The sequence below is a fragment of the Apis cerana genome, linkage group LG12 (assembly GCF_029169275.1).
Source record: "Apis cerana isolate GH-2021 linkage group LG12, AcerK_1.0, whole genome shotgun sequence".
Taxonomy (NCBI): domain Eukaryota; kingdom Metazoa; phylum Arthropoda; class Insecta; order Hymenoptera; family Apidae; genus Apis; species Apis cerana.
Window position 1 is genome coordinate 4527824 of NC_083863.1, and position 15607 is coordinate 4543430.

The following is a 15607-nucleotide window of genomic DNA, read 5'->3' on the forward strand; positions in this document are numbered from 1 at the left end:
TCTCGATCCGTGGATGACGAGAGCTGTCGTATATTCGGCAAATAAAGGAGTGGAGCACATCTCCGTGTTTCATTGAAAGTTGTTATCGCCTATCCACTCATCAGCTGTTTCCTCGACAAGTGTAGATGGAGGCTGGTGGTGATGGGCTTGGTCCTAGGTCTCGGCTGTTTTTGGACACGTCTCGTTACCGATTCCTGATTCCAAAGTTAACGCTGACCGGTGTCAAACGTTTCGCCAATGGTCGCGAGGGTATCGTGCCAACTGGTGGGCACGGGAAGACTGAGAGAAGAAATTTCCGTGTAAGGTCTCGAGGCTGGGGCACGCAGGCGCGTCCGTCGCCACGTGGTCGAATGGTGATCCACGCTAGCCGAGGTGTTAACCTTTTTCGAAAATCGAGGGGATCAGCCGCCGGCTGCGGCGATGGCGATGGCCGGTGTGTGGTTGCGGCGGTGGCGGTCTCGGCCCGCCGCGGGGAGAGGGTTGTGCACACGCTTGGCAAAACAAGTAGTTAGTTACGTGAGCGCTGGCAGGCCGCCAAACGAGCCTGCGAACTTTGAAATTGCGTTCGAGGCTTTCTTTCGCCGCGGCGATTATATGCGCGTCGGAGATAGGACAATGAGCGACAGAGTGGGACGGATGAAGAGAAGGAGAAAGGGGATGGAAGCTTATATTCCGCTGCTTTCTTCGCCCTCCACCCGCTCTCGTTGCCTTCCATGGCGTATAGGGGTGTCCAACCCCCAAAGTTCGCCCTTCTGCTGCTGCTTCTCTCTCTCTCTCTCTCTCTCTCTCTCTCTCTCTCTCTCTCTTTCTATCTTCTTTTCTGTAATTCACGCGGCTATCGCCGGTGTATCTCCTTTCTGGCGCGGCCAATTAGTTTGCCGCCGCTATCGCGCCTCCTGGCGGACAGATAGCATCGGCTAAAATGTAATTGGCTCCTTATCGAGCGTGGCGAGCTTACGATTTCTGGGCTGGACGCTGGTCGGCCCTTTCCACCACCGCCGCCTCACACGAAGCAGGAACCAGATTCGATCGCTTTACGCCGATGCTTTTTCGCTTCTAGCTCGATTTCTATTTTGGGGAGGGAGGAGGGGAGGGGGAGGCGATTCGAACGAAATTCGCACGACGAGGTCCCCGCTCGAAATTGCTTTTACTCGGCACCCCATTAATCTTTGGGAAGGTAAGAGGGAGAAATAAGCAGGGGGCAAAAGGGCGGGTCGGAGAAAGAATCGTTTCTTTATCGAGATACGCCGGTCAATGCGATCGCCGTTTATTTTCCACGTTCCTGCGTGTCTTTTTTTATTCTCGCTTCAACACGGAGAACAGCAAAGAGCCGAGATGTATTCGCAGAATATGTAGGGCAAACTGATTATTTTCGAGGACGAAGATGGGAAATGCTAAAAATTAATTTTTCCGTTCGTCGAGTAATTATGTCGAGTTTATAAATAGTGAGAACTCTTTCTCGTCCAATTATTACAATTTAGTTAGGTATTAAATGATAAATATGTAATTTCTTTTGAAATGGATCTTTCCCTTTTAATCTAAATTTTATTTTCTTTATAAAAATATCGCAAAGCAGGTAAAATATCATAGAAATTTTATTATTTTTTTTTGATAGCTTTGAGATTTTTTTAAGAGTTAATAATTGATAAATAAAGAATAAAAATGGTAAGATTCTGGAAGGATTAATCCTAAAAAATTTTTTTTATCGATTATTAACGAAGAAACATGTTAAAAAAAAATAGAATATATTCTTTTACCGAAAATTATTTATTCAATAAATAACTAAAGTATCGTATTATGTATGCATGTACTGTTAAATTGACTGTTAAACGATTTTGAAATGTCAAACATTACACAATTATCAAAAAAATTATCAAAAAGAAAAGGTATCAAACTTTTTTCATAATTCACATTTAAATATAAATAGAGATAAAAACGTTTAATGGCCATGACTATTCTAAATTTGTAGCAAAAATTATAATTTCTAAACATTATACACTTTAAGAAAATTTTAAAACATAGAAATTATAATCACATGATAATATTATCATTATTGATGTAGATTCTAGATATCTTCGTAATGCCTATATTTGAGAATGACTCAATACAGGTAGTCGAAGTAACGGACTATTTTCAACGACTTACCATTATCGCGACGTATATTATCGATAACATAATTTACTTTGGCGTGGATGCAAGTCGGTTATAAAATATTTCTACAGGTATAATATTGCTGTTGGGTGTTATTTTGGTTTGCCAGTTTCGAGCCGCGTTGTTTCGCGGCGGGCTTCATACACGGAATTAGGGCAATTCGAATGTCTTGAACCGAGACTCATCATCAAGACAACGTAGTAAATATTCTCATTATAACGTGTTATTATCGAAGTTCCTTTCACGCGAATAATCGTATTTTCAAACATTCGTATATGCAAATGTCTTTCGTTCCGTGTTATATTTCGTATATTATTAACGAAATTAAATATCGAATAGTTTAGAAATTTAAAAATTGTACTTACAAATAAAAATATATATTGCTTAATTTTTGAAAATCAATCGAATTCAATGTTGAAATGTAATTCGTTATAATGCACAATTTGCATTGTTATAATAAAACAATGGATGAGACATTGTTCGATTTATATTTAAGCTTAACGTGCACATAATATTTGACAGTGGCTATATTTAGGCAATGTATATAAATATTATATTCTAAATACTTTTATATATTTGTGTCAGTTATTTTATGTGCAATAATTTTAGAAATATTGACAAGTAGATATTTTAAAATATTTTTAAACGTTTTAAAATTGTAGAACGATAAAAAGACTTAGTATAAATGACGTATCACGCATAAATGATATATCACCAAGAAAATATTGTCTTTGAAAAAGAAGATGCAATAAATCTAGAAAATAAATTTTCATTCAATATAGTAATTATTTTTAATCTGCTTAATAAAAAATTATAGGTATTTAATTTATAAAAGTCATTATTTCGGGAAGTAAAAGATTCTTCTTCTTTATTTCTAGTTTTTCTAGACGTGATTATTTAAGTTTTTACAAGAATTATAATTCAAATAATAATTTTTTTGAAAAGAGAAATTACACGAGAATGAAAATTGAATAAGAAATTTTCATTTACAAATATTTGCATAGCTTCTGCGATTCATTTAATTTTATAAATATTTTTTTATTTTATTATATATTTTTATATCTTAAAGAAACAATAAACCTTTCTTCTAGTCGCCCGATAAACTTAAGAATTTTTTTACAGAATAAAAACATGTAGCTATGAAGATTTAAAAATCTATTCTACCATCTAAAAGTCTAGTTTAAAAATAATAAGAAATCTCGAATAAAAATGTCAAAGTTAAATTAATTAATCATTTATTTTATTACAATCAAAATTTATTGAACAAGTGGATAAGAAAATCTAAATTAAATGGTTAAATTTTTCTTCCATCAAAATAAGCATCTTTATTCCGTCTATTAATTTCTCTTTATTTAAAGTAGTTGTCGATAAACGTTTAATAAAAGCAGATACTTTCGTCAATAATTATTTCGCAAAAAAAGTCTTTTATTCCAAGAAAAAAAAATATAATTTATTAAGTATAACCCAGATTTTCACCACTGATAATAAATTCAATTAATCACACCTGCATACGATCATTGTTCCACAAAATACACGAATATAAAAAAATCTTCTCTCTTGCTATCTAGATTATGGATATCCATGCTAATTTAAATTTCTATAAACACAAATACAAAAAATGAAATTAGAATAAAAATTCATTTCACCATTTTTAAATAATACGTATTCCTTGGTTACAGTACACTCTACTATTTTGCATATCGTATTCACATTCTATGGATTTATTTACATTTAAATTTTCCATAAATGTATAAATTTCCCGCGGTCTATTTATTACTTGGAAACGGGTTGAACGGTCGGGAGAGCAGGAACCGGGCCGCGAAAAAACAACTTTCGGATCCGTTTCCGCCCCGTTTCAAGGCAGGAACGATCGTGAACGTGCAAAAATTCGGATCTGCCGACTCATTGTTCCCCGTACCCGTGTTCGTTAATTGGAAAGTTTGACACCTGAATGAGATCGTAAAAATGCGGGGTGCGCCGCGCAAGGAGGGTTGGCCGAGGTCGGAGGAAAAAGGCGCGAAAATAGTGGTCGGGCGCGTAGGAGGGAGGGGGGCGTCGTAAAATAATAAATTTGGTCCTTGACCACCCTGAAACCCATAACCAGCCTCTACAACCTGTCAAATGGTCGACCCAAATACTTTGGAAGCGTGAATAGTTTCGGGTACCTGCTGCACCCTGAAACGAGGTCTCTTGTCCCCCAATATCCCTCGTTTTCCCTTCGTCCCTGTGTTTCGATGTTTATTTTCAGTTGGCCATTCCGAGCTTTCGCGTGTTGTAAACGTGTCGAAATTGTATTAATGTAGATGGGCAAACAGGGATAAAAATAACTTAGTTTATGCGCGCTCGAGAATCTGTATAAAATTGTAGTTCGCTTATCGTTGAGCATTCTTAATAAAGTGTGAAAAATTAATATTATTCGGTGTGCACTGTATATTTTTAACGAGCGTGAGAGCATTAATATGTATATTTTTAATGAATATGAAAAAAATATTATTATTAGTGTAGGTTTATATATTCTTAATAATGAAACGTGAACAATTATTTAGAAAGTTTAAGCGTTGTTGAAAAAAAATACCAGGAAATACGTATCCAACCAATATCGAGATTTTCGTTTTAATGGCACGAAATGAGAAAGTTAAAATTTTTAAGGAGAGAAAGAAAATTGATTGTTACGGCCTCATGTAATTATCTCGAATATTTTTATACAAAGGAATTTATTTTTGTTTTTCGTATTAAATTTGATCGAATAAATTGAAACTAGATATACAAATTGAAATCTGAATTTCCTTAAAAAAGCTAATCCATGATATCAAGATCAGAGAGATCAATGCGCAATAATAAATTCCAAGAAAATAACGTGATGCATGTATGTGCAAAATATAGCTCATACTGGTTTATAAATGTCACGGTGGCTTTAAAAATCAAGAAAAAAAGAAAAAAAAGAAACAAATTACCTTAAAATGCAAATTATCTTAAAAATGCTGATCCACGATATCAATTAAACGTGTCGATTATAACAATAATGAATCGAGTGTGCGATGCTCAAAACGTACGATTATATAGATAACATGATGAAATTTGTCAATAAAAATATTTGTATGCGTAGTGTGATCAAAGTCTAATTATAATTTATAACATCGAGGTATCGAGTTTAATGAGTTTATATATCCATAGATTAGGATCAAAACAAGACATCGAACGAGTACGTATTCGCAATTAGAGCGACTAGTTTTTAATTTTCGCCGAGCAACGACGCGATTCGATTTTGTTGCGCATCTGCCGCTTAGTGGAACGAGTTCGCGTCAAATGAAATTCAACAAAGGATCCAATTAAGTCCAATTAGAAACGTATCGCGCGACGTGGAACAGCTGTCACGCGAGATAAGCTGCAGCCTCGCGCCACGTCAGATTAGGCTCGATTATCGCCGAGACTCGATAATATGTGAAAAGCTCTGCTACATTTAAACGTAGGGCTTGAAACGAAAAAAGAAAAAAAGAAAATGAAAAGAAAAAAAAAAACGAAGAAGAGAGAAAAATAATTATACTGCGCTGAACGAGAAACAGAGAAACGCGATAAACGCTCGTTCCACTGTCTCTTAAACGCAGAGATTAAGCCTCTTATCCCTTTTTTTCATTCGCTTATGCGATTCACGTATAAGATATGTGCTCGACCATTCTTTCACACAGTAATTCTGATCTTTTTAATTAAAATTTAGTTCTCTATTTAGTATTTTCTAGTATTCAGTTGAGATATATTGAAATATTTCAAGTTGTATGCGTCTTTTAAGTTTAAAAGCCTTATACAGCCTTTGTAGGAATATAAAATTGAGTTATTATTTTTTTTTTTTTGTTATATACTATTAAGAATTTTTTGTCTTAATTTCTTGCGTTGGTTGATCTTCGTGTAGTTTTTTCTGTATATGATTTCTGTATCAATCTGCTTGATTCGAAGAAAATCGTCAATGACAAGCAAAGTATAAGAAGTTAGTATTGTTCGAATGAAAATATTATATCGAATATCCATTTTGTTGAAAATATCCAAATAGATTGCGAGTAGTAAATGGAAGACTAATTAAATATTTATTTAATTTAGATTGTGCAGCTTGTTGTGCAATATTTCATTACATTAATAATTTTATGGTACCACAATATGGTCGGAAATTGTAAATTAATAATCAGAACTTTGAATTTGATTGATATTTATATATCTAACATATATATTCAGAATTCTCTATACTCTATTCTCTTTTAGAAAATTTGAAATTTCTTTTTTAGAACTTTTAAAGAAAATTCGAATCTATTTGAATTCAAAGTACTCTCTTAGTATTCTAATCCAAATTTTAAACCGAACTTCGACTTACAGTATACGTCCAAAATATTTCGAATAATCATAATATCCTTTTAACGAAGAGAATTTTAACGATGATTCTTCGAATTATCGCTCCACCATCAACTTTCTCGATCGACACTCGGCAACAACCAATTTTTTCCCTCCCTTCCCCGATCGCATCTTGCCTCAGCCTAGCATTTTCACCGACTCCGACTTATTATCTCGACGCCGTTTCCACCTTTTCTCCCCTCCTCCTCTTCCTCCTCCTTCCTCCTCACTCGAACCGGACACTAGGCTAGAGCACAGACGTCTTGTCGTAACGAAAGTGGCAGTTTGCAATTAAACGACGATGTTATCGTAAAGGACCTGTAGGTCGGTCGAGTGTACATGGCAGCGAATTAAAATGTAAATACTTGATTAAAGTTAATCCCGGCCAGGTGAATAAACCTGCTGTGGCGAGGGACAGAGAGGATCTTGCGAGAGAGAGAGGGAGAGGGAGAGGGAGAAGGAGATAGAAGCTGGGATACTGTGGAGGGGAGGGGTAGGAGAAGGGACTAGCGAGGGCTACGGAGGCTGCGGATGGAAAGGGGATGAGGGCCAAGAGTGGAGGTGGGGAGGCGAGAGGAGGAGAGGGCGGGAGAAAGGGGGTGAAAAGCGCGAGAGAGCCGTCGGTCCTAAGGGGTGGTTTTTATTGCCGGTTTTTATTAGCTGAGTAGGTGTACTCCATTCTGCCTTCTACCCCTTTCCATGCCACCCCCTTCTCCTCCGCGTGCATCCCTCCATCCGTGTCTATAACCCTTCCAAACCCCCCTCTCTCCTCCCCTTCCTTCTGTCCTCTCCGCGCTTCGGGGCGAGGAGACGCGAGGGGCGAAGGGTTGATTAAAACTAACGTTGCGCCAAGAATTTACCCCCGTGAGAAGAGAGGAGAGATTGAAAATTAAATTAATATACAAAACCTCCCTCCCTTGGCCACCGGGGCTAATTAGTTATATGATAGTGATTAAAAGTTAAGTGTACAAGTCTTTAGAAATGGGGGAGGGGGAAGGGGGAGCAGGGGAGTCGTTGCTGCTACCAGGGGGGTAATCGATCGATGTTCGTGATATTGAAATTAGGTTTCAGATTGGAAATTGAATGATGCTTCGAAGAATTAAGAATTGTTTAGTTAAAATTGCCGGCCATTTTGGGCTCTGCATTTACGCGAATTCACTCATTACGCGAAAAGATTATTTCGAAATAAAAAGTTTTTGGTACGAAGAGGGACGTGCGATGATTAGTTTCCCAATGTTTTGTTTTTCTCTCAAGAAAAACGAAAGATTTTGTCTTGAATTTTTTTGAAATATTTGATTGTTCGATCCGAATATAAAAAAAATACGTAGAGATTCAATAATTGGTAATAATCTAATATGGTGGTAATTTAATAATTCTTTGTTTTTTTTCACTTTTTTATAAGGTTTGGAAGACAATAATTGTGAAATTTCAAATTTTTCCAAATTTTTATAGAGTGGAACTTTATTTATGTGAACAAAATTTCATTCGAACTGTTATAATATAAATTTAATTAATAATAATTTAATATAGGAGCAAGTAATTTATATTGTTTAAATTTTATTTGATTGTTCAGATAAAATTTAAAATTACACCTTACTTTTATGTTAGTTCTTTCTAATTAAGAAATTCATTTTTAATATAATTTGTAATTTCTATTACGTCAAAGTAAAATTTTTCAAAATTATATTTTTTCCCTAAAGATAAAGATAAATAGTATAAAAATAAAAGTAACTGAAATATGATAATATAATTGTTTTGTTCATTATTTAATTTCAAATTTAACCCAACGAAATTATTTTCCTTGATCTCTTAAAAAATATCTCTTTCTTCCGGACAAACGATACATTTTTCATACTCAAGATAATTATATCTCTTCTTTTATTTAAATTTGTACTTCATTAAGATTAATTATTGCAGTGAAATTAAAATGAATGTGCTTGCAGCGAGACAAATACTTTATATTTTATAGAAATTAAATTAGTGACATTTAAGACAATTTCCTTGCCTTTTATTTACAATAATAGGTTCCATTAAAGAAAAGAAGATAATTATAACCTTTTGCCTTTTTCGAAAATTTCTAACGGTGAATAATAGTAACAATTTTTATTTATCTTCCCTTTTCCCGTATTTTCAAAATTGTCTATTCATAATAATAATAATAATAATACCCGAAATTATTAAACATTCAGACAAACAATTCTCATCCTTCCCTTCCTTTTTTTAAATTATTCCTAAACAATTTTTCATTTTTATTATTCCATTTCTAAAATCTATAATGTAGATATCCCGCATTATTCCTAACACGAGCGTAACGAGGACAACGCTTGTGCACATTAAACGATGCACAGAAACCGGTCCAGTTGAGGAGGAAAAAAAAAAAAATCCTGGCAACATTGAAACGCGGCGTATAACGACGAATCTATTCAATATGCAACTATTGGAAGCGATCGTAATTAGGAAATAGCTGAAGTACCCGTAAATTTTCATTACGGGGTCAAAGAGAGTGAGTCTCGTGTCGCGGTCGCGAAATGAATTCGCGAAACAGGGGTGAGGAGGGAGGGGATGCAACATCGCCAGTCGAATAGTTTTCTCGAGGTATTTTCAATATATGTTTCGTTGACATTAAGCCAATTGAATGTTCCACCAAGGAATGAGTGATAAATGAAATTCCTTGGCGGATTTAATAATCGCTAATGAAAAATTTATTCACCGTAGACCGGGGAGAAGTTGTGCAAGGGATGGGAATGGAAACGATTTCTCTTAACGAAATTAATCCAACCGATGGAATAAATAGTTGCGACATCGAAAAATCTTGATCCTCGGGGAGAGACAAGATTGTACTTGATATGAAACACGTTGAATGGCAGCGGCCTCTTAATGAATCGAATCGTGCCATCTTAATTTCGAGTAAATGTTTTTCAAGATTGAAAATAGATTTTTGAAATGGATAATTAAAAATAAATATTTTTTTTTTCTTTTTATATTACTGTTCTGTTAATACTGTTTCATTAATGTTGGATTATTAGTGGTTTGGAACTATACGAATGATATTTAAATTTTTTTTTCTTAAGAAGATTGATATTTTTTGAAAATGTCAATTTTTCTGAATATAATATTCGATCTTTCAGTTCTTTCAATGGAGAATCTGGTACAGGAGAGAATGAGATGATTGGTGGTTAATGTGGTAGATGTCACAATTTATTTTGCAAGCAAACTTTATTTTGAAATGGTATTTTAAATATATATTTTAATAGCAATTTATACAAATATCTTGAAATAAATATATTTAAATTTTAATATAAATAATATTGAAAAATAAAATAATTCTATTTCCCAAGTAACAATTTTTAATTTTAATTTTAATTAATTTTACAGTTTGGTTTATTTTTAATATTTTTAATTCATGTTTTTCTATTTTCTGAAGAATCTGAAAGAAATAACCTAAATATTTTCTTCTGACTTAAATGTTAAACGATATTCGATTTAATACTAGAATTAGTAGAATCATAAATTAAATTGAAGAATCTCAAATTAGTTGTTTAATATATATAAAAAATTTTATAATATAAAATCAATATTGATATATTGGAACATAATTATAGACACATATCTCCTTAATTATTCTTATTTTATCAACACTTATATACTTATTTGTCGATAAAGATATTTTAAACTATTTTCAACTCATTTCAGACAATATCAAGTTCCTCGAATTCAAATAACGCACACTAATAATTTTGTTCTTCAACATCTCCAGGATAAGAACACAATTTCTCGATTTCAAGGGGGGTGGGGGGAGAGAGGAAATGGAAAATTCGGTTCCTAACGATCCAATTATACGGTGATATTTTTCCTTTCGAATCCGTCGCTCCCTCGGATCCCTCCTGTCCGTCTGTTCGTTCATTTCGATAATTAAAACGAAATTTCGCTCTCGGATACAGATTTAACGAATCGAACTTACAGTGGGCGCAAATGAATTGCTTCGTTTAGCGCTACTCACCGACCGTGACAGAAATATAATTTTCAATCTGCGCCCGCGTACACGCGCGTTAAGTCAGGGGGTTGGATACAAGGGAAGGGGGGAGGGTGGGGGGTTGGAGTTCAATCCGCGAAGAATTTGTCGAAAAAAAAAGGAAGGAGGGGAGAAAAAGAAAAAGAAAGGGGAGGAAAAAAATAACGAAACCTTTTAATGGCGTTAAGTGCGATTCGAACAAATAATCGAGCCAGTATTTCGCGTTCGGTGTTTCATTATTTTTAATGAATATCCATTATTTTTAATGAATCCTCGAGAAGAGACGTTTTGGAAAACGTCGGAGGCCGAGGGACATCGATAATGGACGACGTTTCTCTCTTATTTTTTATGGAGAATTTCATCTAACAATGTTTATCTATCACTTTTCTATGAAATATTTCGGATTGCTTGGAAGATTGCGTTGTTTTTGATTCTTCTTTCTGGTTTAGATGAATAGTTTCAAGTGATTAATTTATTTTGCCGAGGGATCTTAAGTTATTAATCAATTCGTATAACATAGTGAGATCGTGATTCGTGAATTCATTCTTCTTTTCTCTATTTTTCATGGCATGAATGAGAAATACAAATACTAAGATCACAGATAATAATAATTTATATTATAAAAATTTAAATAAAATATGATTAAATAAAGAGATCCTTACATTATAAAAAGAGTATATACAAGGAATATATTTGCATATATTATATTTTAATGAAGATGTTATTAAATATTTCGAAAAACCTAATATATCTGATTAAATACGGATAAATATGTAAATGTTATAATAAATATAATTATATTTTTTTATATTTTATAACCATTTTAAGTATGTATGAATAAGTGTAAATGTTTATAAAAATTAATTTATCAAAATATAAGAAATTTTAATTTGATAGGCCCTTATCGTTAAATAATGAATGGTAAAATTGTTAATAGATTGTACAACAAGTTTGCAATATTTATACAATGTTTAACTAATTTCAAATTTGGATGTATCATAATTAATTTATTCATAAAGCTCACATTATTTTTTCATTAACCCTATTTATATATATTACATATACCGTAAATTCATTCTTTATTCAAAAACGTTCATTATAATGTCGATTATCTGTGCCTCTTAAACAAATTCCCGATTAACAATACATCAACATCTTAAGAATTAAAATTTACTACCAATTAATACAAACATATTCATCTTATATCATCACTCAATAAATTCTCTCTCCACCGATTTACACTAATTACAACTCGATGCTCCCTCGAATAACATTTTCAATTCAACTTCAACGATAAAAGGAACAACGGTGGAAACCAAAATTTCCCTTAAATTTCGTTCGAAACAACCTTCTCTCCTCGATCGCAGAAAAAGCGTGGAAGAACAATTTTTTCCCATCCAAGGGGAACCTTAAACCCTTTCGCCGAGTTAACTCTGCGCGGGATGCTCGCATAGTTTCCTTTAGTCGGTTACGTAACAGCCAGATGGATAGAGAAAGAGAGAGAGAGAGAGAGAGCGAGCCTCGACGATTGAAAATCTCGCTTTGAAATAAGATATATATCCGGTGCCCGTGTGTCTGCCCGGTGGGTACGTATAGGCAGGGTGGTGGTACAGTTACTCGAACGCGTTTCCAATCTCATAAAGGCGTCCCAACGTCGATTATTCCCGTTCGATACTTGGCAGAAATTTTTAAGTATATTAGGAATACACTGGCGGCCCTCGCTGAATTATTCGAATGCTTTCAAGAAATTGCAGGATGCATTAGCTTACATTACGCCGCCTCCATTACATTATGAATATTACTCTGCCGTATATTGATGAGAAGAGTGGATCCGGCGCGCGCGCCGCCCGAGAGGGGTCCGCTTTTATTATTTCTTGCGTTTCAGACGCGCCATTTACGAATTACCACGTTAATAGGGGCGACGCGAGATTTATCGGATCCATGGTTTCGAGCGCGAGTCGACTCGAGGCGACGCGTGTCGCGTCGTTTCCAATTAGTTTTGAAAGAATTGAGGAGGGGGGGAGGGTGGTGCGGAGGAATATTGGATGGATAATGCGGGTGTAAAGGTGTCACGACGAGGAAATTATTTTTTTCGACTACTCTTCAAACCAGTCAGCGATGGATAATAATGATTGATCGAATGAGACGGATGAAAAAGTGGTTGCGTCGGTATTCTCGAGAAATTGTATATATATTGTTGAATCTGAAATTGATATTGCTATATTTAAAATTTGTAAAATATTGTAAATCCTCTGAGAAGAAATAAGTATTCTTTTAACCCCGATTAGATGATAATCATGGAGAATATGAAATTAAAGATCTAAATATGGAATAGGGAAAAGTGTGCGTATTGTGAATCAGCTTCTCCTTTCAAAGATAATCGTTTCAAAGATTCTATCGATGAAACGATAAAATATTATTCGACTAGCTCCAACTTCTAAATTGATGCATTTTGAATAGATTTAACGCATCTATAAAATCATTTCGCATATATAACAACATTGATTACTCGATTGATTTGACATTTATTCAAAAAGGAAAAAATATTGTGGACCAATGCCTCTTTTTCTCCTACAAAAAAGAGTAGCTATTAGCAATACGTATTCAGTATTTGGACGCAGTTGATGGCAAAATTGAAACGAAAAGTCAATGCATCGATTTAAATCAACGTAATAATATAACCATAACCAAACACACATCATAAATACAATAATTTTTGATCGATTTATCCAATAATAAAGGGTCGCGTATTAACAAATATCGAATATTCCCCTTATATTTATTAAAATTTGAACAGAATTTTTTGCGATACACGAATTGAAACACACACACACACACACACATAATCACAATACATCGGTGAGGATATTTCGAGCACGGAGAAAACCTGTCCCGATTTAGGAGGCAATTTGAAGCAAGCATACATATATACACACTTGTATCGACATTCTATATTCGAGTTACTTTCAAACTCGTTCGAACGTAACTCCTTTTCCCTCGTTGTTTCTCTATCTGACACGAGCCACCTCTCTCCTCCCTTTTCTCTGGAACGCCTTGGAGCATTAGCTCGAATACATCCATGAATATTATCCTGTACTTTGGCGAGTGGCGAGAAGGGTGTCTGGAGACGTGAAGGGGGACAGAGAGAAAGAGAAAGAGAGGGAGAGGGACAGGGCTGGTGAAGGGTCGGTATGGTATATAAGGTATAAGGTAGTCCATTAGCGTTAATATTATAAACGTTAGCTGCCCCCTGGCCATCCCTGTAACATACTCACGTGCGCCTGCGCTTCCTCTCTCTCTCGCGCACGCGACCACCCTCTCCACACTCTCTTCCTTTCTCCTCTCCATTTCAACGACCGTTCCCTGCTACTTTCCATCTCTCTTTCTTTCGCTCGCTCCTTTCTCTTTCTCATTCATTTTCTCGGTTGTTTCGTATGCCTTTCTATGTATATATGTATGTATATATATATATATCTTTCCTTTTCCCTCGTCCATCCGTTTGTTCTTCGTCTAACTACCTAAAGCCTTGTACGTCGAGTCTCTCTCCTCTTTACGTTCATCGTACAAACAACACACGCTAATATACCTCTTGACTACACGGAGGGAGAAAGAGAAAGAGGGAGCGCGGTGTATATACATATATATATATATATATGTGCAACACGACGAACCTCTTACTTAGGTGTTCTGTTACCGTACTTTATACCGGAGTTCATGGTCTACAGGGTGACCGGATTGTGATCCGACACCGGCCATCCCTGCGACAGGTGGCCTGCACCAAAAAGGTGGCCTCCTCGATTAGACTCGCCGGACAATGCTACGCATATTGTCGATCACCCTCCTTCGACTTCTCTCCACTTCTCGGCCGAAGTTAATCCCCCTCGTTGACACCGGTGATCCTCTTTGGCGGATTCTAAGAATTGGTCTGGTCATTTTTCTCGATACGGAATTTCGGGAACGTATTTCGATTTAATTTGTGTATTTGGGATAAAGCGAGAAAGCTTTAATGTGGAAATACAGTGTGTGATAAGCTGATATCAGGTAGAAAAGTAGAAACGTTATATAGTAATTTGAAAATTCTATGTATAAATTAAAAATCTTGAAAGATAATATAATTATAATGTTCCATGTAATTCAAAAATCTCTGAATCAAGTCTAGTAATATATTATTAAGGGAATGGTTAAATAATTATGATTTGATAATTAAATAATTTAACTCCTGTGCCAGAAATTTTGAAAATTGAATATTATTTATGATTCACATTGCAAAGTAATTTATCCTCCGTATTTCTCGAAACGTTTTTATCGATCGATACAAAAAGCGAATCGAAACTCCATACGATATAATTCCGACTCGAAATCATCCTCACGCCATTCCTTGCACAACGAAGCTCTCCAACATCATCCCGCAGCAAAAATACGGGAAAAAAGAAGAAGCTTTCAGCTTCTTTTCTCAATGACATCTAGCCAACCGAGGCAAAAGAAAGCTAATAAGAACGTGTTGGCTTTTAGACGTTCCCACGGGAATGTGGTCAGTCGGAGAAAAGTCGGTTGCGCTGCGTCCAGGTGGCTAAGAGGAGGCGCTAATTTCCCGTGTAACTATGCGCGATTGTTGTTTATTATTATGTATACTAATGGAGCACTAAGGGACTCGGCCAACACTCCACGCCACTCCAATTCCAAGAGGATTTCGCTAATTCACCGGATCTAGCCTTCCCCCTCTCTCCTCCTAACGATGGATCATAGCGCGAAATGGGAATACGAAGTTTGCTTGGGAGAGAGAGAGAGAGAGACAGAGAGTTGGTTTTCAACCGTGAACAGAGATTATCCGCCGAGTGCAACGAGGGTTCATCGATACACCCTCTTGCGACCCTCCACGCTCGCGGACCTCCTCTTTTATTTGTTTTAAAATCGAGCAGGGAAGATTATCTCGCGAACCATTTTGGATAGGCTAAAGCCATTGTTCCGAAAGTTGAAGGACGTCGAAAAGTTAATTCGCTGGTGAACTTTTCTCATGAAATTTTCGAAGTTCCGTTCCATTTACATCCCTAGCTAAGTTACATCGAT

At 35.5% G+C, this 15607-nt stretch overlaps 1 protein-coding gene across 6 annotated transcripts in view; it reads left to right on the plus strand.

Moving 5' to 3' along the window:
• LOC107995538 (LIM/homeobox protein Lhx9) overlaps nt 1-15607 on the plus strand; it is a 601193-nt gene that overhangs the window by 404360 nt on the left and 181226 nt on the right. The window lies entirely within an intron of this gene.